Below are 14398 nucleotides of genomic sequence, written 5' to 3'. Positions count from 1 at the left end.
CACACACAGACTGCATGTGTGTGTTTGTTTGTGTGTGTGTACATGAGAATGTGCTAAAAATTGGTTGCCAAGTGTAAGTTATCCAGATTTATCTTAGAAACTCAAACTATTTGCAAATGTGGAACAAACTTCCAGCAGACGTGGTAGATAAATCCACAGTAACTGAATTTAAACATGCCTGGGATAAACATATATCCATCCTAAGATAAAATACAGAAAATAGTATAAGGGCAGACTAGATGGACCATGGGGTCTTTTTCTGCCGTCAGACTTCTATGTTTCTATGTTTCTATGTTTTCAACTGTTCTTTAGTTTAGCTTATTTCAGTTGTGGCTGTAAAAACCTCATAGAGTATTACAAACAGGAAGAACAGCCTTTTATTTTAATGGGAGATAAACAGGAAAAAGAGAACAGCATGTTAGGAGGTTTTTTTAAAAAACCACTGAAGTCTAAGATGACAAATTTCATTTCATTTTCTTCGTTATCTCAGACCAATAAAATACAAACACAAAATGAAAAATGGGGGGAAGGGAGAGAAACCCTGAGTCAATAAGAAGAAGAAGAAATCACCCAAGTTCTGCAAGCTATGGTTTTTGCTAGAATAAGCAGCAACTGTACCTAATACTACTACAGTGATACCTTGTCTTACAAACTTAATTGATTCCGGGGCAAGGTTCTTAAGGTGAAAAGTTTGTAAGACGAAACAATGTTTCCCATAGAAATCAATGGAAAAGCGATTAATGCGTGCAAGCCCAAAACTCACCCCTTTTGCCAGCCGAAGCGCCCATTTTTGCGCTGCTGGGATTGCCCTGAGGCTCCCCTCCTTGGGAAACCCCACCTCCGGACCTCTGTTTTTTTGCAATGCTGTGATTTCACTGAGGCTCCCCTCGCTGGGAAACCCCACCTCTGGACTTCCGTTGCCAGCGGAGCACCCGTTTTTGCGCTGCTGGGACTCCCCTGCTGGGATTCCCCTGCAGCATCACAAAAACATGGAAGTCCAGAGGTGAAGCTTCCCATGGAGGGGAGCCTCAGGGGTATCCCAGCAGTGCAAAAATGGGTGCTTCGCTGGCAACGGAAGTCCAGAGGCGGAGCATCCCAGTGGCAGCAGTGGGTTTGTAAGGTGAAAATAGTTTGTAAGAAGAGGCAAAAAAATCTTAAACCCCGGGTTTGTATCTCGAAAAGTTTGTATGGCGAGGCGTTTGTAAGATGAGGTATCACTGTACTTCTACTTTTGGTTTTCCCCATAATCACAATCCTCACAGGAGTGAGGTGGGTTGAGCTGAGAGAGGGATTGATCCAAAATCACCCAGCCAGCTTTCATGCCTGTGGCAGGACTAAAACACACATTTCATTCCTTATGCAAAATATAACCTGCAAAGAGCCAGCCTGCTGACAGCAATTACCTCTAATGCTCCCCAAAGTATCAGGAATTACAATGGAAAATTCACTATGTGCCATTTCCAGATTTTTAGCTAAGTTACCCATTGCAAAAGTGAACAATCCACTGGCTTGTGAAGGTCTAACCAGTGTAGTGTGACTTCCTAAGAAAAAATAGCAATCCAAGTGGCCCATATTCCAAAGACTAAAAAATTCTAAAGTAAGCACTGGCCACCTTTTAAAGAAACAAAGTCAACATACAGTAATTTATTTCATACCAATGTTGTGAACATGCTTGAGCTAGCAATGATAATCAGAATAAAGTCCAGTTGATGAACAAATTAAGGGAGCCATTTGGGAGAGGGGGAAGCATTTTACATGTTTTTAATATGTCCTTCCATCCACACAAAGATATCTATGGCACAGGAAATCTAAAACACTAACTTTTCTCCAGTTTGGAAATATTTTCTTCCCCAATTCTTTAGTTATTCACCTAGTTGACTACGACAGTGGTCCCAAACCTTTTGGGCACCAGGGACCATGGAGAAAGGTTTTTCCATGGACTGAGGGGCCATGATTTCATGGGCTACCTCCTTCCCATGGATGGGGTTTCGCTTCTGTATATGGCCCAGTTGTGGCATGCTGTGACTTGGTGCCAGTCCATGGACTGGTGTAGGGGACCCCTGGATTATGAGATACTATTAAATTCTGTTTATTAATCCCATTTACATATTTTGTGGGTTTTTTTACTGAGAGGTTTTGCCCATATGTTTAAATAAAGGCTTCCCCAACTTGACCCACTTCAGTTGCATTGGGATGGACATTCCCAGAGAATAACGTGCTAGCTAGGAATTTGGGAACTGCAGTCTCAATATTCCAGCATGTACACTAGATAGGATAGAGATAGACAGAGGGTAGATAGATAAGAGGGGTAGATAGGATAGACTAATACACACGTGTCTATTGTGTGTTGCACAGTGCTTTATTCAAGAATGCTACCTTAGCATTTCAACCAATTTGGAAAGAAATGGGGTAAAATCCATGAAATTACAAAATGCCATAGCATTGGCCCAGTGAGTAAAGTCAAGAGTAAGCTTTGATTGGAGCTGGAGAACGTTACATTTGTCCACAGCTAAAATAATATTTTTTAAAAAGGCAAACTAATAGAAAATATAAAATTTTCTTAATCTATTGGCCTCTTTGGATGATAATGATCAGAGTTCCAGCAACCTTTTATCTCTGATATGAACTGTCTCCCTCACATAACACTTAATGAAGTAATAAATGATTATTAGTCAACTGGACTGAGCAGCAATTTTATGCATTGTATGAAGGAAAATAAATTAGCACCTTCCTCAGTCTCGGCTTCTCTCAGATCAAAAGGATATTGCTAAGCAGCTTCTATTTGCAAAACAGGGACACACAATTCTCTCTAACACTTTCACTTTGGGGTATTGCATCTCATGACTTTCCCATCATTGTGAAAAGCTTTTCTCACTTTGAAACCAGTACTAAACTAGGCCCTTCTCTATTCCCTAACTCAGTGTTTCCCAACCTTGGCAACTTGAAGATATCTGTCTGGCAACTTGAAGATATCTTGCATTTGCTGGCTGGTGAATTCTGGGAGTTGAAGTCCAGATATCTTCAAGTTGCCAAGGTTGGGAAACACTGCCCTGACTCATGTGTCACTTCCAAGCTTAAATTTTACCCACTTTGAAGACAAGCTCTTATCATATAGAGCCCTGAGAAACATCACAAGAGGAAGTCATTTACTTAGGACAGCTTAAGAACTGTTTATTTAAACATGGTTACATACCACGTTTACACAGTGGCTTAGTGCCTAAGACACTGAGCTTGTCAATCAGAAGGTTGGCCGTTCAGTGGTTTGAATCCCTAGCACCGTGTAATAGAAGGAGTTCCCGTTACTTGTTACAGCTTCTGCCAACCTAGCAGTTCGAAAGCATATTAAAAAATTCAAGTAGAAAAAATAGGGACCACTTTGGTGGGAAGGTAGCAGTGCACTTAGTCATGACCACGGAGATGTCTTTGGACAGTGCTGACTCTTTTAGCTTTGAAACGGAGATGAGCACCACCCGCTCGAGTCGGGAACGACTAGCATGCATGTGTGGGGGGAACTTTTACCTTTACCTTACATACATCCCGATGACCAAAAGATTAAAACAAACTTTTATCCCATGCCCATCAAGTAAAGGGCACAGCTGTTTATACAAAGGCCAATTACAATACAGGCACACATGAAGAACCGAATGTCCCTATCGCCACAGCACTACTACTGATGTAGCTCATAATAAGGAAAAAAGAGTAACTACCCCACATATTATCTACAGCAACAGCATTATTTTATTTATTTATTTTCTTTCTTTCTTTCTTTGTGTTTTTTTATGCCGCCCTTCTCCTTAAACTCAGGGCGGCTTACAACATGTCAGCAATAGCACTTTTTAACAAAGCCGGCATATGATCACAAAGGTCATTTTCTTCCTGCCATCAGAAAGTCTTCTGTGACTTGTCTCTTACAATGCAGTCGTATTTACATTCTGGTTCCACTGCTACTGGCACAGTCAGAAGATGAGAAAAATATCACAGCCAGAAAAACAACACTGGAAAGGAAAACTCAGAAATTGGACAATCTATCTGGAGAACACTTTTTCTAGGATAGATAAAAGTTCTAATCCCAGTTTCAGTTTTCTCTGCAATGCACAGCACTGGTGACATTCTTCACATGGATCATCCACCAGCAGCTTCTCCTCCCAATGCTCCTTACCTTTATTATAAGCCCAAATCCTTCTCTTAATACGGCATAAACCAGATCTGGGCATTTTACCCTCCATAGGCCACATTGGGCCCTCTGGCTCTTCCTATCTGGCATGTGGGTTGCTTTTATTTTGAAGATGACTTCTAATTTTTTTTTTAAATGTGTGTATGCCTTTGCACCTTCATAGCTCTATTGGTTCAGTCCTCCAGTCCCCATTTCTCATGTGCCCCTTGGAAAAATTAATTACCCATCATTGGTACAGATCCACAAGAAACTTAAACTAAAACATTATTAAGACACACATCACTTCTTAGTCAGCTTGTCCAGATATACAATTTTCACCAAATCCAACACAATAAGATGCTGTAATATGAATGGCCTGGTCAGAGGGTTTGTGAGAGGTTCACTAAGTGGTCCCTTGGCTAAGCCTATTCTGATTTGAAGTGCTAATTACTCATCTCAAAGTACGTATCAAAAATATACATGCCAAGCAATTCACATATTGTCGAACATCCTTTGGAAGAAGGCGAGATTTAATAAGCAATTTGTTAATAAAGGCAGAAATGATGGAAAATCTTTGGATCTTAAAATTCAATCTCAGTGGAGGAAATTGCATCATCACAATTAACTTCTGGGCAATTTTACTCATTAGATACACAACTGAAATAGGGAACTGCCTCAAGCTGCTCTAGAAACACTGGATAGAAGGACCAGAAAAAATAATAACAATGAATCATGCCCTTCATCTGTGCAGTAATGTTGACTATACTTTCCAAGGAGCACAGGAAGGCGTGTAATGTTGCAAATACAGTACACCAGACAGTTGAATAAAAAAGGGCACTGGAATAGCTGAAGGACAGTGCAGGAGATGCACTGAAATCTAGTACAACATGAAGGCTTTAGTGAACACAACAAAGCAAAACTGATTCAGAAGCTACACTAGGTGAAGAACAGAAAAGAGACAAATTTGGCAAGACAAATATTCTATGTCCAGTACATTAAAAAGAGCAGGCAAGATAAGAGTAAGTCCTGGCAATGGCTCAAAGCAGGAAAGTTGAAGAAAGAAACAAGAGAAAGGTAATTATGGTTGCACAAAACCAAGTCTTAAAAATCCAGCACTGAAAAGATACCCAGCAAATGTCATGTCTGCAAAGAAGCTGAAGAAACAATGAACCATCCAGTTAGTGGGTGCAAGAAGATCCTATAAATTGATTAAAAACAGAAGACTAACAATGCAACAATTATAATGCATTGGAATGTCTGCAAAAAAACCCCAACACCTTCTCGTTCCTAAGCGAAAAAAACCTATTGGGACCAAGACAAAAATATTTGCGTAGTGAACATTACATCTGGAGATAACAGAATAGGAAAAAAAGACCAGGAGAAAATAGAAGCAAAATTATTTGTGGCAAAAGAGTACCAATAATAATAGGCCCCTTGGGTACAATTCCAAAACATCTGAAGCACCACTAGAACACCATCAATATTGACAAAACCACCACCAGGCAATTGAAAAAGGCAGTGTTACTTGGAATAGCTTACATCCTGCAAAGATCTTAATATTATTAAACAGTATTATCTGTCTATCCCATACCTTTGGGAAGCTGGCTAAAAATGCTCAATCCAGTCTAAACACCTGGCTGTGTGACCAACCAGGAGTATTTCTGAAGCCTAGTTGCAAATTAAAAACAGTTACAATCAACTCAATCAAGGAAAAGCCTTACCTGTTGGGTACACTTAATTCTGCTGTGAAACAATGAATTTAATTATGCTTGATTTCATGCTAGATAACTAGGCTGGTATGTCAAATAGTAGGCGACCAACTGCTGAGAAAACTGAGGTGCAAAATTGCAGGTATGTCCACAATCTCACAGAGAAAGAACCATGTTTTTTCACTTCTATTTCATGCCATTGTCTGGTTAACAAAAGTCCAGGAGACCCTTTTGACAAGCCAGAAAAAAACCTCCAGGTTCCAGGACACCTATATATCAAGAATAAAAGTTATGAGAACTCTGAATATTTGCTGCAATTTCTATGCACCAGATTGAATTACTACCATTCTCTTTCCCTTCTAGTCCTTGACTATAATTCAAATCAATCAATTCCTGATTCAGAATCACTGGTAGAAAGGCTGGATACAGACTTATATTTCAGTCAACAAAAAAGATAAGCCAAAAAAAAAGTTAAGACCATTTACTAAAAGTACAGGAAAATATGAGAGAAATGTTTATAAAATATTGAACAGAGCGGGGAATTTAGAAATCTCTTTAGGAACACACGAAAGTTTATTGACAGTTAAGCTCAGCACACAGCAGAAAGAGAACTTGACAAAACATTTTTAATAAGCTTCTGAAATTTGTTACCACAGACTGAAGCACCAGTTACTAATTGGCTTGGCGTTTTAAAGAGATCAGATAAATTCATGTTCAAAGGCAGAAAAGAATTTCCGTCACAGTCAGTTTGTGAGAGTTTGCAGCAATTTGGTTAGCCATACAATTGTTAAAAACAAAAAAACTTGGAAAAGGAACTTGGCTTGAACACTGTATGATTCTTACATATTGCTTTCCTCCATTAGAAAGAATTAAATGAGTTTTAAAAGAATTATAGTTCTTTACCCAACTTTATATGAAGAAGGAAGCAGTTCACAATTGTGAAGAGAATTTCAATTGCATGGCCTCTTAACAAAAGGAAGCTGTGCAATATTAATAATGACTGCTCAGAAATTACACTTCTCAGAGATGAGTTTGCTACAAGGCCCTAAATTCTAAAACAACTATTAGGGTAGCTTCTTCATTAAATCTTAGATCTAGCTATCACAAAGCAAACTTCCAAAGAACCTGAAAGCCAGCTCATTAGTTTATGGTATTTTTCATAGTCTTAACAAAGGTACTATGTTATTGATATTAACCCCCCCACACACACACACACACAAGCTATTATATATTTAGGTTGTGAATATATATAATCATTTTTATTCATCCAAAGGTAACATCAGAGAAGACTTCCTGAAATTATGGTAAGATAAAACCCCTTTTTTAACAATAAATTGATGCTGTTTTTTTAAGTACAGTATAACTATAATCAAAGGTAAATAATTTCAATGTGGACTTCCCTTCCTCTGGTCTTTTTAATCAGTAAAAAATCATTGTAACCCAGAAGTCAACAAATTTTAAATTGTTTCATATACAATAAATGGCTTGGTTCACCAATGTTGATATTTGGGAAATGGAAAGAGGAACACATTGTTCCTCTTAAACTTTCTCCACACATTACTATATGGCTTCAATATTTTACCTGTTCAACATATATATATATATAAAATATTTAATAAAGAGCTATTATCCTTAGGTGGGAACAAATACTTCAAGAATGGCTAATGCCCAAATTACAAATTTTGAAAGAGAACTTGCTCAAAGTCATACAATACAAAACCAATAATTATTATCAGTCACAGAAACTCCATTGGGACAAAGCCCCATGTTTAGATGCAGGATTAGATATTTATGAAGTTATATAATCCAGGCTTTATGTAATCAAATTTCTGCTGAAGCTGAAATTCAGCCAACTGCCCCTAAAACATGGAGTTTACATGTCCTTGTTATTTTCCTTTTGTTGTTGTTGCTGTTTATTGAAACATTTTTGTCAATTTGAATTCAAATTAGATTCAGTGTTACCCGAGATGGGGAACATCTATAATCAAATATCAGATGATAGCAACAGATAAAAGGTTATTACATATCCTGTGTATATGCTTTAGAGGCATATGACTGCTATGAAAGATACAGTGCCAATCTAAAGAAATTTATTTATTCAATTTATTTATTTATTCAATTTTTATGTCGCCCTTCTCCTTAGACTCAGGGCGGCTTACAACATGTTAGCAATAGCACTTTTTTTTTTTTAACAGAGCTAGGCTATTGCCCCCACAATCTGGGTCCTCATTTTACCCACCTCGGAAGGATGGAAGGCTGAGTCAACCTTGAAATCTTGGTCCCATGTCGCAAGAATAGTTTTATACAACTATATTAAAATCATGATGTCATTTATATATGAGCAAAATCATAAACTAATTATATAATAAGTATCATGATTTTCATTAAAAAGCTATATTACAACTACAAAATACTGGTCTCACATATAATTATGACAAGAGCACCGAAATAGGTTCAGAAAGTTTTAAATTAATACATTCAATTATTTAAATATCTATATTTATAAATGACTTACAACAAAACTACTATATTAATATCTTTATTACAATAACATCAGAAGCATTATTTAAATAAGCATTCAAATGCTTAACCTACACATATACACAATTGCTTTATTATATTAGCTCTAAGCATTGTTGGGCATTCAAACAGGTTATATGAGTTTGTTAAATATAAACTGATTTTCTTAAGAAAGTAAACATAAGATAATTATTTTTATTCCTCTTGTTACACAGACTGATTGTTATGTTTACCCAAAATCTATGGCTAGCCTTTATTTTTATACTTTGCCTCCGCCTGGGATTTGGAGATTATCAAATATTCTCATTCCTTTTGTGATGGCCTAGTAAAGATACACTGTAAATCTGGTTTGTTACTGCTTACAAGCTCACAAACAATACTATCTCCTGGAAATCTCCTCTGTTTTTCTTAAAAGCCCTTCCTACAGCCCCATAACTTTAAAAACACTTCTGTGATGAAATCTGTTTTCTTTTATAGCATCAGATAGTACTACCCTGCATTGCCCATTAGGCATCACAATCACTTTATCCAAGTCAAGGCATACACCAACCACTCAGTGCCACCAATTATGCTCCACTGCTAACTCCCCTTACTTACAGCAACCAGCTGCAAGAAGGAAGAACCTGTCCTGCTCAGTTCCATTTCCGAGGAAAGTGTTAACAGGGCAAGTGAAAGTTTTGGAGAAAAAACCTCTTACAAATTCCAGAGATCCTCTTCCTTATCAGACTCTCAGCCTGATAAGAACCCAACCTGATGTGTGGCCCGCCTTGCCTCGCCAGTGCTCCGTCTTTTGCCCTCTTGGATACCCTTTAGACCAGAGAGAGGTCTTTAAACTTGGCAACTGTAAGACCTGTGGACTTCAACTCCCAGAATTCTCCAGCCACCTATTGTTACTTCTTCTTTGAACTCTCCCATCATCCCTAATGACAAAATATTCAACCATGTTTTGAATTTACCTCCCTTGAAGTACATAGCCTGCTCAAAATATTGAGTGAAAAGTTTTGGTATGAGTCTGTTTGGTTCCAAGGAGGAAACACCCCCCCCCCACACACACACATACACCAGGGATCCCTAAATGTGGCAACTTTAAGACACGCAACTACTGGTATTAGTATTGGTAAGATTCTCGCCTTATCTCTTATGTTAAGAGTGGTAACACTTTACGATATCAATCTACTTCGGCCAACATTGGAAGTGGTTTATGAATAAATACTTAGTTGTTTTCACTTTAAACAAAAATGAAAAATCTTCCATGAAAAGTAGCCAAGAGAGATGAAAGTTTCCTTGTACACTCTTTTCTTTGAGTTGTCCACATAGAGCAGGGTCTTTCAGCCTTGGCAACTTTGAAGACTTTAAGACAGGGGTCCCCAAACTTGGCAACTTTAAGATTAGTGGACCAATGCTCAGAATTTTCCAGCCAGCATTCTGGGATTTGAAGTCCACAAGTCTTAAAAGTTGCCAAATTTGAAGCCCTCTGCTTTAAGGAGTGAACAGTTTACCCATCTTAAAAAGTTGCCAAAGTTGGAAAAAACAAAAACAAACACCAATAGTGTAGAGCTTCGGAACCAAAGGGTGACTCCCTACCTGCCAACTTCATCAGGTATTAGACAAATGCCATCAGGGATTATCCAAAATTCTGGAAGTTGAAGTCCACAAGTCTTAAAAAGTTGCCATGTTTGAAGACCTCTGCTTTAAGGAGTGAAAAGTCCACCCATCTTAAAACTTGTCCAAAAAAACCCCACTAACAGCGTAGAGCTTCAGAAGCAAAGGCTGACCTCCTACCTGCCAAATACCATCAGGGATTATACAAAATTCTGGGAGTTGAGTCCACAAGTCTTCAAGTGGCCAAGTTTGAAGACCTCTGCGTTTACATCTTGCTCATCCACCTCCAGGCTTTCTCCTCGGTGAGAAGCGAACCAACAACCCTCCTTTTCCCGGCTTGCCCAATGCGCTGAATAAAATCCTCCCCCGCTCCCCCCCCCCCCGGTTAAAAAGCCAAGCCGAATGGACAGGGCAGCCGCTATTCATACGCAACCCGGTATGAAGGTAACCTGCTTACCTCTCCTCAGGATATCCCCAAAGAAGGGCTCGAAGCCCCCGCGCTCCTTCCTCAGTTTCCCACCCCCACCCCTTCGGACAAAAGGCTTCCTTCCCTTTTTCCCCCCCTCAGGTTTCTCCGGCGTCTCACCTGGCTACAGAGAGAATCGGGCAGCTCGAAAGCCTCGCGCACCTTTTCCCCCCGGTCCGGGTTCGTCCGGCCCTAATAAAGGCATCGGCCGGCCCATCCCCACTCCCATCTCCTCCCACCCCGGGAGCCTCAAGGAACAAGCGGGGCCGCTTCTCGGCTGTTTCCGCGCCGGGCCTCCTCGGGGGCCGCCCCTTCTTCCCTCATCATCCCCTCCCCTCCCCCACCCCGCCCCCCACACGCCACACGCGGCCCCGCCCCCTTCCCAATCTTCCCTTCCCTTTCTTCTTCTCCTCAGTTTTGGCCCCGGAGAGAGGCGAGGGCGGCCCCATCCCGAACCTCCGTCCGCCTCCCGCTTTGACCTTCCCTCGCCCGCCCTCACCTGTTTTGTTTTTTCCCTTTCTCGGCTCCGACTCTTCCCACCCGGCTTTCTGACTGAGGATGGACTCAGTCAGGCTCCGGCTCTCGCGCGCTCCCCCTTTCTCTCTCTTCCCCCCGCCCCCCTCCCTCCCTCCGGAACTTCCGCCGCCGCCGCCACCACCAGAGCCCGCGCTGGACAAAGTGGGCGGGGAACCGCTTTCAAGCTTTCAGCCCGGCCGGAAAGAGATTGTGACGCTCTGGCCAGGCTTGTACGGAAAGCGGAAGCGGCGAGGGGGAGAGCCGCTAAAGGGCGCAGCCATCTTTTCCCGTGGCCGTACTCCTTTCCTGTCTATCATTAAGATACCCTCGTTATTCATCACCAAAGACAAGAGTTTGGGATTTTCTCTTTCCGCTCCCCCGGAGGGATGGGGGGAAGATTCTGGATGGTGGAGGTTAAATAAATGGTTTTGATTGAGGGTTCATCACTGGATGGTAAACAGCAAAGTTTTGGCGTGGCTGATTGTTATTTTTGCCATTCAACTGGAAATGCCGCTGGCTGTGCTTGTCAGACTTAATCACAACATCCACTGCGGGGAGAACAGGATGTCCTGTTTTGGATAATCCCTGGTGGCATTTCTCTAATACCTGATGAAGCTGGCAGGTGTATGGGTGTGTGTCAGGTTTTGGTTATGAAGCTCTACACTACTGGTGCCCCCCCCCCCAACTTTGGCAACTTTTAAGATGGGTGGACTTTTCACTCCTTAAAGCAGTGTTTCCCAACCTTGGCAACTTGAAGATATCTGGACTTCAACTCCCAGAATTCCCCATCCAGCATTTGCTGGCTGGGGAATTCTGGGAGTTGAAGTCCAAATATCTTCAACTTGCCAAGGTTGGGAAACACTGCTTTAAAGCAGAGGTCTTCAAACTTGGCAACTTTAAGACTTGTGGACTTCAATTCATAGAATGCTGGCTGCGGAATTCTGGGAGTTGAAGTCCTCAAGTCTTTAAAGTTGCCAGGTTTGGGGACCCCTGCCTTAAAGTCTTTAAAATTGTCAAGGCTGAAAAACCCTTCTTTATATGGACAACTCAAAGCAAAGAGTGTGGCAGGAAACTTCCATCTCTCTTGGCTAAATTTCATGGAAGATTTTTCATTTTTGTTTAAAATGAAAACAATTAACTGTATTCATAAACCCCTTCCAAAGTTGTCCAAAGGAGACTGCAGAAAGTATTTCCTTTAAAAATATGAAGTAAAAAATAAGTTAATATTTTTTGGGAACTTTGGAAATTAGCCCCAAGACATCATATAGTGTTACCACTCTAACATAGGAGATAAGACAAGAACAGAAATACTAATACAGTGGTACTAGTATTAGTATGGGGCAGCAGCCAGTGTATGGGAGGCAGTGTACGGGAGGCAGCCTTGCGCTGGGTGTATTGGAGGTGCGTGCTCCTCTTCGCTGCCTCAGAGTCCCTCTTTTTGTTTTTTAAGCCTTAAAGTTTTGGACTTTTTTTTCCACCTCAGCTCACCTTCTTCCTTCAGCAGCGACTCTCCTCTTCCTCTTCTTCCTCCTCCTCCTCCCACCCAAATTCCGTGCTTTTATTTCTTTCCTAATGGGCTTGGACGCATTATTTATTTATTTATTATATTATTTATTTATTAGATTTGTATGCCGCCCCTCTCCGAAGACTCGGGGCGGCTCACAACACGTGGAAACAAATAATAAATAATCTGACAATTTAAAATATTTAAAGATTTAAGAAAGACCCCATATACTAACAGACATACACACAAGCATACCATGTATAAATTAACATGCGCAGGGGGAGATGTTTCAGTTCCCCCATGCCTGACGGCAAAGGTGGGTTTTAAGGAGTTTACGGAAGGCAGGAAGAGTAGGGGCAGTTCTAATCTCCGGGGGGAGTTGGTTCCAGAGGGCTGGTGCCGCCACAGAGAAGGCTCTCCCCCTGGGCCCCGCCAACCGACATTGTTTAGTTGACGGGACCCGGAGGAGGCCCACTCTGTGGGACCTAATCGGTCGCTGGGATTCGTGCGGCAGGAGGCGGTCTCGGAGATATTCTGGTCCAATGCCATGAAGGGCTTTAAAGGTCATAACCAACACTTTGAATTGTGACCGGAAACTGATCGGCAGCCAATGCAGACTGCGGAGTGATGGTGAAACATGGGCATACCTAGGTAAGTCCATGACTGCTCTCGCAGCTGCATTCTGCACGATCTGAAGTTTCCGAACACTTTTCAGAGGTAGCCCCATGTAGAGAGCATTACAGTAGTCGAACCTCGAGATGATGAGGGCTTTTACATTTGCTTTTACATTGATTCCTACGGGAAAAATTGCTTCTTCTTAAGAATGTTTCTACTTAAGAACCTGGTCACAGAACGAATTAAGTTCTTAAGTAGGGGTATCACTGTACTGGTAATTGAGTGGGCAGAGTTATCAACTCGTTTGTTGAAAAACTTTGAACTAGATACATAGAACATGATAGGCAGAAACCAAACAATTCACATTATGGTTATGCAATATGCAAGGGCACTCATTTGAATAGATTTTCTTAACCCTGCTGTTCTGTTTAAGAAAAGTAACAAATCTTATGTTCCCGGGTCACCCTGACCCGGACCGAAAACTCTTCATTTGCAGTGCTTATGTTTGGTCTTTTTGAAAGCTTTTTTCACTTGGAAAGTAGTCTGAACATTTCTGCACACAATGATATGAAAATTGAAATGAAAAAAGTAAATCTTATTGGTTTATTTTGCGGATATAATGCACGCCCCCCCTGTTTTTGTGAAATTTTTTTCAATTTATGGATAGTTTTGCTTGCAAAATGCATTCTATTTTACTAAAGTTGGTATGGGATTGGTAGCTTGAACATTTCTGAACATAATGATATGAAAATTGAACTGGAAAAATTGATGCATATTGGTTTATTTTGCACATAAAGTATGCCTCAATTATTTCAATTTATATAAACATTATGCTGTTAATTTCAAACTTACATACTTTTTTTTAGTAAAATGGATTTGTTTCATAAAATTAGTTCTCTGGCTACAATGTGGTTGATTTTCAAAAGGATATTCCAAATATTTCTAGACAAATATGTATAAACAGTGACAATAATGGCACACAGCAAGGCCGAGGGGGGGTGGCCCTTTTGTGGCAAAAATAAACCAATAAGAACCATTTTTTTCAGTTCATTTATATTTTTCTTATATTCAGAAATGTTCAATTTAGTATATCAAACCTTTTGGGGGAAAATTCCTTAGGGATTTGTAGCCTTAAAAAATAGAAATTGACACGAAATTAAAAAAGGATGGGGGGAGGGGCTTTTTGATCAAAATAAAAATATAAGTCTCAATTTTTCCAGTTCAATTTTCATATCATTATGTTCATAAATGTTCAAACTAGTTTTCCAGTTGAAAAAGTTTTCAAAAAGATCAAATTCAAGTACCTAAAAAAA

The 14398-nt window shown here is 40.4% G+C and overlaps 1 protein-coding gene across 2 annotated transcripts in view; it reads right to left on the bottom strand.

Moving 5' to 3' along the window:
* Positions 1–11094, bottom strand: part of LYPLA2 (lysophospholipase 2) — a 35161-nt gene extending 24067 nt beyond the window's left edge. Inside the window, exon 1 of one of the 2 annotated variants that reach the window (XM_070764419.1) lies at positions 10950–11094. The gene's annotated coding sequence lies outside the window, so the exon portion shown is untranslated. Of the gene's footprint in view, positions 1–10570; positions 10733–10949 lie in introns of those variants that run through there. The other variant, XM_070764420.1, reaches the window with a different exon arrangement.
* Positions 11095–14398: the final 3304 nt, after the last annotated feature.

The sequence above is a fragment of the Erythrolamprus reginae genome, chromosome 11 (assembly GCF_031021105.1).
Source record: "Erythrolamprus reginae isolate rEryReg1 chromosome 11, rEryReg1.hap1, whole genome shotgun sequence".
Classification (NCBI taxonomy): Eukaryota; Metazoa; Chordata; class Lepidosauria; order Squamata; family Dipsadidae; genus Erythrolamprus; species Erythrolamprus reginae.
This window is presented reverse-complemented; position numbering and strand designations above follow the sequence as displayed.